This window comes from Meleagris gallopavo, chromosome 1 (assembly GCF_000146605.3).
Source record: "Meleagris gallopavo isolate NT-WF06-2002-E0010 breed Aviagen turkey brand Nicholas breeding stock chromosome 1, Turkey_5.1, whole genome shotgun sequence".
NCBI classification, from domain to species: Eukaryota; Metazoa; Chordata; class Aves; order Galliformes; family Phasianidae; genus Meleagris; species Meleagris gallopavo.
In genome coordinates this window covers 164,764,474-164,773,232 of record NC_015011.2, presented here as the reverse complement: position 1 = coordinate 164,773,232, position 8,759 = coordinate 164,764,474, and positions in this window count along the sequence as shown.

The window sequence follows — 8,759 nt, the reverse complement described above, 5'->3', positions numbered from 1 at the left end:
CTTTCGTTCTTTCTTTCTTTCTTTCTTTCTTTCTTTCTTTCTTTTCTTCAGTTAAAAATCACTGTAATCTGAAGAACTGAACTAAAATCAGTTTTAGGAAATACTACTTCTCTGAAAGAGTTGTCAGGCATTGGAATGGACTGCCCAGGGAGGTGGAGGAGTTACTGACCCTGGAGGTGTTCAAGGAACTTTTGGACGTTGTGCTAAGGGATATGGTTTAGTAAGAACTATTGGTGATAGGTGGATGGTTGGACCGGATGATTTTGTAGGTCTTTTCCAACCTTGGTGATTCTGTGATTCTTTCCTCCCTTCCTTTCCTCTGTCCCTCCTTTTATTCTTTTTTGGTGAGGTGGGATGGGATGGGGGGAGGAGGATGGTTCTGCTTTTCAGCAAAATCTGTAGGAAACTGCTTTTCACCTTGCACCTTTGAGCATCTTTGACCAGAAAGCACAGAGCTCTAATTCTAGCAAGTGCAACAGTATGAAACCAAGTTTCCATCTCTCTCATGTACTTCCAGTCAGACTGTGATAGAAAGCAAGGTAATGGATAGAATTGCATTAGATGCAGTTTTCAAACAGAAAGCTCATATGGAAAGTGTGGATACTCCTTAAGGCATCTGATCTGATACCTCTTGGTAGTGTGGCTGAGAATTTAGAGCTATAAGAAATTAAGATACTAATCAGAAGATTAAAAATCCACTAACTGAGTGATGCCTTATTGCCATTAAAATGTTGCGCTTTTTTTCAATCCTAAAGGAATTTTCTCTTTTTCTACAGTATAATATTATCATCAGTAATTCCAAAGAAAACGTATACTGTATTACAATTGTTTCCAGATGAATGTGTTTTGTGGAGTGGCAAATAATGAAGAACACAGATGACCAGGCCCTCTCCATCATTTGATAAGCTGACTATGAAAATTGAAGGGCACCTACAGACAAAAGAATTTGATGAAGAACAAGGAGTGGTCAGGCGCTGGAATACACTGTCCAAGGAAGTAGTGGGGTCACCAAGCTTGAAGATACTCAGGAGCTGTTTAGATGTTGTACTAAGGGACATGGTTTAGTAGGGAATTGTTGCTGATATATGAATGGTTGCACTGGATGATCTTGGAGGTCTTTTCCAACCTTGGTGATTCTGTGATTCTAAATCAAATCATCTGAGGTCATGGAAGCTGGACAGCTGAACATATGCTCTCAGCCTGATCCTTTTAGTAAAGGTGAACACAATTTTTATTGTACAGTATGTTCATTTTTTAATCTTTAGATTAATTCTGGCTCCTGCTATATGCTTTTAGTTTTTCCGGGGGCTGAAAGAGTTGAGTTGAAGGTTCCTTTCTAATATTTGTGGTATTTGTGCTTTACCTATGGTTACTCCTCTCAAAACTCAGAAGCTACTCAGAACTCCTCCAGTTCTGAGTGAGAAGGAGCACAGACAATTCCTAACATCTGGGACAAAATATTGGAGGCCTATTGCTGAAAATACCATTTCTCTCCATTGAAAATACTGACATTAACATTTAAAAGTGTTAGGTATCTCAATTTTATCCCTTCTGTGAAGACCAGTTAGGAAGTTTTTCTTCACTATGCCTATTTGTTTTGTTTAATTTGCAGAGCTAATTTGCACCTAAGCAATGAAGATAAACCTCACTCCTTTGAGGAGCCCAAAGCATGGAATTTATTTCTGTTGATTGCAGTTACGAAGCTGAAGAAACTTCATTGTATGGACAGAAAGCATTTTCATCTTCAAGTTCATCTGCAGGATTCTCTCTCCTTTGTATCTTTGCTTAATACTGTGATTGAAGTAAGGACAACAGTGTCTATTTTATTTTTTTTTATTATATGGAATTTATAATCATTGGAGTTCAGTAACTGAGTTTTTGTGAGATACAACAGTATAGAATTACAACCTTACTTAAAGTCTGTCTTACAAATCAGTGTCATGTTGCTGCTTTTTAAAAGTCTGTGCTGTTGAACACTAACAAAACACAGGAAATATATCCTTTTTCAGGAAATACTTGCAGTATTGAGTCGATAAAACTATTTCTGTTTAAGAGAATCAGATTTAAATACTACATACAAACACGTGTAACATAGCAGCAATAAATGTGATAGGCATATTAAATGACCACTTATATTCAGAAGGTAGCAGATGAACTAACTATGCTATCTTTCCTCTTCCTGTACATAACGTAATATAACAGCTTGATCAAGCATTTGCTACTACAAAAATTTCTGAGAAGATTTTCAAGAAATGCACTTACTGTACAATACACCAATTGTGAGCCTTGTGCCATATTGCACAGAATATTGCTATTTTCTTTGTATATTAAATGTACCATTTGTTAGTCAAAAGAAGGGAAATGGAGATAACTGGGCTTCTTTATGGGGCATAATGGGCATAAATGATTCTTTTACTCATTTCCCAACTGAATTGCAGTTTTGAATCCTAAAACACTTCATTTTAAATTTAAATTCAAGTCAAAAGTATTGTTACTAAAATGATGAAACTTTCAATCAGAACATTATATTTCCTCTTTTTTCCTCATTTCCTCTCTTCTCTTGTCATATAATTGAGTACAATGCAGGCTGGATTCCTCATTACAGCTCAGCCTTGATGAAGGAAGAAGATAAAGGGAATGTCACACTTCTAGCTCCTGTTGTTAAGCCTGTGTGTTATTTACTATAGCCACTCTTCTTACTTTGTCTTTCTTGGCTTGTTCTGAAGGATGGTTCTGGTCCCACTTACCACTGCCTGCACTCAGTCCATTTATGCATAGCAAGCTATGAGAAAAAGAAATAAAGAGCAAAGGCATCGGATCTATGGCAGCCAGGGAGCTTTCCTTTTGCTTAAGCTACTCTTTGGTGATCAGTGCAATCACCTATATTGCCCCTACAGGGCTTTTCCAAAGTTAACTCCAAACATCCTCTTGCTTTGGAGAACCTCAACTTCCAAGCAGTATTTTCTGCTTGCATCTGTCTTCTGTTTTGCTTCTCTCCCTTTCACTCTGTTTTACGTATTCTGACACAATCCAAGAAAACAACAGATGGCAACTTCATCCAAGTGGGTGTTATCCACTAGGGACTGTGAAACAAGAGTTCATTTTCAGTAACTTCCTGCTTTCAGGTTAAAAGTTCGAGATGAACCTACTACAGTCCTCTGTCCAACACGAATCTCAAAAATAAGTTAGAATAGAGTGGCTGGTTTTGTCATGGGAAGATCTGCCTTTCGCTTCAGTAAATTGGGACTGATGTCTGCCCTTAAACAAAATTTCAGTTCTAACCTTTATTGACTAGATTTGGATTTGGGATTTCTAATGTGCAATGTATGAGTAGTAGCAGTGATAATATGCTCCACCACGAGAAACAGAGATGGTGTAAAAGAAAAGCAGCTGAAGGAGAAGGTAAGGAAACATCTGGTAAAAAACCAGTTCATGGATTCAAAGACTTGGGAAAGAGGAAGGGAAGAATTAAGGAAAGAAGGATCAGAAAGTAAGGGTAAAGAGGAAGAAAGGAGAGTAAAGAGAAGGAAGGAAGGAGGAAGGAAGGGTACAGAGTGTAGGAGGGAGTACCCAGTCACATGCTGGTTTTGGTGAGTTTCTATTCCTAATGTCATTTGCACTCCTTAAAAATGTCAGGGCTTCCAATTCTACAGGAGGGAAAAAAAAAAAAAAGAAGTGCTGTAGAAAAGTTACAAACAATAACACAGACTTTTACTAAACTTCTTTGAGCGGAAGTGGGACAATATCAGTACACTGTCTTTACAAGAATGTAGGGAAAACTTTTCCTTTCATTCCTTGGCAAAAAATAACCTTTTAATGAGTGAAGCAAGAGTAATTAACTACTTCAGTATAAATGTGGAAATTAGCTGTGAAACGAGGAAGTAAGCACATGAAGCACCTGAAAATTTAGCATATATCACCAATGATGTTTGAACCTTTTCCTATTTTGTTAGATCTGCTCAGCCTACAGCTTTATCTGAAGAAAGGGGTACATACTATTAGAAATAATATCAGAACACAGTAAAAATGCTGACAAAAAAGCAAAAGTAAATGATAATGCAGGGATAAAGGGGAAAGTCAACTGAACTGCAATACAGAACATTTATGTTGACTCCATTGAAAAGGTATCAAAAACCATACAAAAAGGAACAATTCAAATCAGATGAAGAAGAAAGTAAATGTCTGGGACTGAAAGCACTGTGTTGGGTTGACCCCGGCCAACAGCCAAACATGTGTTAGTCAACCTTGTTGAAGTACTACATTGCTAAATAATTGTTTGCAAACCTCTGGAGATATAAAAGCAATCTGAAATACTTCTGTAATTAAACTTGTTTTACACTGCACATTCTTTCTGTCAAGAAACAGTAGGAATCTAAATGATAGCTCTTTCACATGGACTTGTTAATAATGAGAAATGCTTCCAGAACCAAGAAATAGGCTTCATGAATTACAGATGTCATACTTTCAGTAGAATCACTTTGCTTAACTAACATAATTAGCAAGAAATCTAAAAATTATGAGATATCTGGATTTCCTGATAATGGCAAGAAAGAAAGATAAGTAAGAAAGCTGAGTAAATTAATGATAAAAATATATAAATTACTGTGTTTCATTTTACACAATCCTTCTTTCTTCCAATTCATTGATTAAGGTGACTTCGGTGCAACGGTTTCTACAGTTTGTCTCCCTCTGGTGGATTACCTTTTCTGTGTGTCAACAGAACCTTTAATCTTGATTCTTTCTTTTTCTTCCTCATTTTTATCATGGTACTACATTGTTATCATTATAATTCAATAATCCATATATAGTAACACCCCTATTCCAGCCCTAATTACTTCACTATTCAAGCCTCCTCCTCACTTGAAATAAATATCATTATACCACATTGTTTTTCATTGATTCTTCTGCCTCCCAGATAAGCTCAAAGAGGGGCTTTGCATGGGGTCAGTGTATAGCAGATTTTTCGGTGTTCTGATTTGGGATCTGGTTGAAAAAATTAAACTGAGTAGACTTAAAGTCAGGCACAGTAAAACCATGTCACAAATTTGGATCACCTTTTCTGAGCGAGTATAATCTTTCAGTGGCATAGATATATTCTAGCAGTTGATGGATAAAAGATAACGTGGCCTACTCTATTTTTTAAAATGATTCCTCTGTAACTTAGGTAAAAATAAATATGTATTGAATTATAAGAATGGAATCTCTCCTGGATCTGATGGTACTGACAGTGGCCACTGAATATTATTAGTATTAATGCCAAGCATATTTGTGACTATTTTATAGGCAAGGGAAAGTTTTCAGGTTCACAGATGAAGATCTGAAGGAGGAAAAACCCATCACTAAAGTGCTGCTTTGGCACTTCCACAGCACAAATTTTTTCCTTGGAATACATGCAAATACTGTTGATTTTCCTTACTTTTGTGCTATTGAAGTAGGACATTAAATAGATTCTGTTGTAATTAAGCAATTAGCTGCACACATAATTCTTTAAGTTAGATAAATGCTGTGAGCTGCACTCAATAACCGCTGTTGAAGTGACACTCAGGTGGCTTGTTTCCTGTTCACTAGGACCCCACCTTCTCTTCTTCAAATGCCCTCTACTACAAATGGGAATAATAATTAAGAGTAACAACTAAAACTCACTGCTGAGTTCCTGCATACTGAGTGACTGAGCCAAAGTCCTTTTATTTGGGCAGTGAGCCGCTTCATATCCCACCAGTTCAGAACAGACAGAGGAACTCACCTGTGTTGACCTAGGAAGGGATTTCAGATGCTGATTTACTGTGAGGAATGATGTAAGAGGGCACTACCACTACCTACCATACCATCTTCTCCTATACAACACAAATTAAATAGCTAGGCTGTCAAACACACCTTGTGCAATATGCATCAAGGCCAAGCACTCTCAGTTCTTACAAAACAAATCCTTCCCATCAGTTGATTTATTGTGCTGCATGGACCAGTTCTGCTAACACCTACTCACATGAGTAATTGAATTTATCCTTTGAAATCAAAGATTGACTGACTAGTTGTACGCAAACTGGGTTAAGCTCTCAAATTCTGAGTTTTTGAAGGCACAACTGCATTTGACATGCTTTCCAGTGCTTTCAGACTACTTTGATGTACTGTGAAGTGAGAAAATAAACGAAAATAAAAAAGGTAAGGCTTTAGAGAAGTCCTTAAATTGACCTTTGGGCAAAGCTAATGCTGAATACTGAGAAAGGAATGGTGACTGAAGAATAGTGTCCCCAGTGTAAATGAAAGCTCCACAATCCCATTTAAGCACCCTTAGAACATTAAGCCATTTAAGATATTAGGACAGCAAAACACCATTGTTCAGAAGAGCAAGTGAAAGCTGAGATGGGCTGGGTTACTCCTTCCAACATAGAGAGATGCTTTATTTCAATTTTGAAGATTTATTTACAGATATTTGAGATCTTCTATTATTTAGAAGGCTCCATCGGGGACTTTAAAAGTGTTTGTTTTAAAAAGAAAATAATCCTACAGCCACCTAGAAAAGAAAGAAAAAATCCAGCTCTATATGAGCTGAACTTGTACTGCATTACTTTAATCTCCTCATAATTACTCATTATCATATCCTCATTTTCACATTTCTTTCACTTTTCATAAAATTGAATCTTTCCAGACTGATAAAATTACGTAGTTAGCTACAGTACATCAAAAGACAGCAGCTGAAAGCAAGTTGCATATTCACTGAGTGTAACTCTGGTTGACCTAAAAAGAAAGAGATCTTTGTACTTCCTGCATTTTCTTCTGGAAGCTCTCCTCACTTCACAGAATCACAGAACTGTGGAAGGTTGGAAGGGACCTCAAGAGATCATTGAGTCCAAGCCTCTGCTAAAGCAGGTACCCTACCATAGGTCACACAGGTTGGTGTCCAGACAAGTCTTGAATATCTCCAGAGAAGGAGACTCCACCACCTCTTAGGTCAGCCTGTTCCAGTGTTCCGTTACCCCTACTAAAGGTAACCACAGTTAGCATGTTTAATATTTCTAGTTTTTAATTTAAAAGGTTGCATTTGAACATAACTGAGAAGCACCACAAATAGGTGAAACAATCAGTTTCTCTAAGGTTTGTAAGTGGTATTCACGCATTTCTGCAAGCACGAAGAGAATTCCGATCAACTCAGAGTTTCCCTGGAGGATCTGTGTTAAATAGTCTTGTCTAGAGAAAGTAAAGATTGGACTTCTCTTCAGATATGTACTTTATTAGTATATCATATGGAGGCTGGTGGCTCTGCCTGCGGCAGGGGGGTTGGAGCTTGATGATCCTTGAGTTCCCTTCCAAGGCAAGCCATTCTATGATTTTATGATTCTTTATGGGAGATGAATATCAAACTTCTTTATAATCTTTTCTTTTAGAAAAAAATCCACATCACAGCTTCATGACAGCTGGTTTTGTATTCTTTTTTTTATTTTTATTTGTTTTCTTAAAGTTGATTCTTTAAATATAGATTTAATCAATTTTCTGTTTAAAATTCCTGGAAAAAATAATCATCTTATCCATCTTAATTTATATTAAAAACAAGAGATTTATATTCAAACAAGAGATTATATCAATGCAGCTCTGTGCAGCATTTCAAATCTCAGACCAGGTCATGGAGCCATTTTAAATCTGTACTTCTGTGCATGCACAGTCTGAAGATTTTCATTCAGTGTTTATGCACTGTTAATGCAATGGTGATGTGCAGACTTTTCCCAGATGACGGCACAGCATAATTTTGTGCATTTTTTTCACTTTCACAAGGTCAAGAGATCAGGCAGCTGATTACAAGTTCTCCTGTTGGATGGGCCCAGAACATATGCCAGCAGGGTATTTGCTAGCAGCTCCTTCCAGCAAAGATTTAGGATATTTGTGTGGAAATGGAATAGTTGGGTGCTCACCTCAGCCTTCGCTCAGGGCTAAATCTGTCATTGTGTGTCACCCACAGCTCTACTCTGTGACCAACCAGGCAGGTTGATGACTTATTTTGTGAAAATAATGCCTGCAGACAGTTCAAAGGTTTGGGAATAAGGCAGTAAGCATTTACATCTTTTGGGAATGTGTAACCCCCACAAATAGCCTCACTTCCTTCTGAAGTCACGTTGCAAGTTCTGCAACCAGAATAAAGCTAATTTTTGTTCTTTAAGGGCAAACGTGAGCCTGTGAGATTGCCTCACAATTCTGGTTAATTTAAATGACCTTTGTGATGCACAGAATTAGCCTGAGCAGAACAAGGACAATGCTGAATTACAGGGGGTAAGATTAATCCTGCCATCAGGAACTTTGGCATCTATCTTGATGATGTTATCTCAGCAGCTCATGCTGTCTGTGACCCTTCCCAGATTATTCTGTGCAATATCTCATGGATAGCAAAGTGCAATTTATCAAGACATAAATATTTGGAAAGAAACAAGGTGTTTTTAACTTAAGAAAAAAAGGCAAACATCATTTCAATATGCAAATGGATCAAGATTTATTTCAGGTAATCTGGGATCAAATATTTTGCTTAGCTCTTAAGGTAATTGCAAAAAATTTGGGTCTACTCTTGAGCTGCGGACTTAGGAATTTTTTTTTAAGATATGGATAGATGGCACTCTCAGGGAACTACTGCATTTTACCAAGCTACTCCCCATCCACCGGACTAACCCACTTTCTGTACAGTTGGAGCTTCTCCCAGGAACAAAATGAAATACTAAGAACAAACCAGTGGAGCTTATTTAGCTGATATTTTGTATCAATGTTTAAAGCCAGCTGTC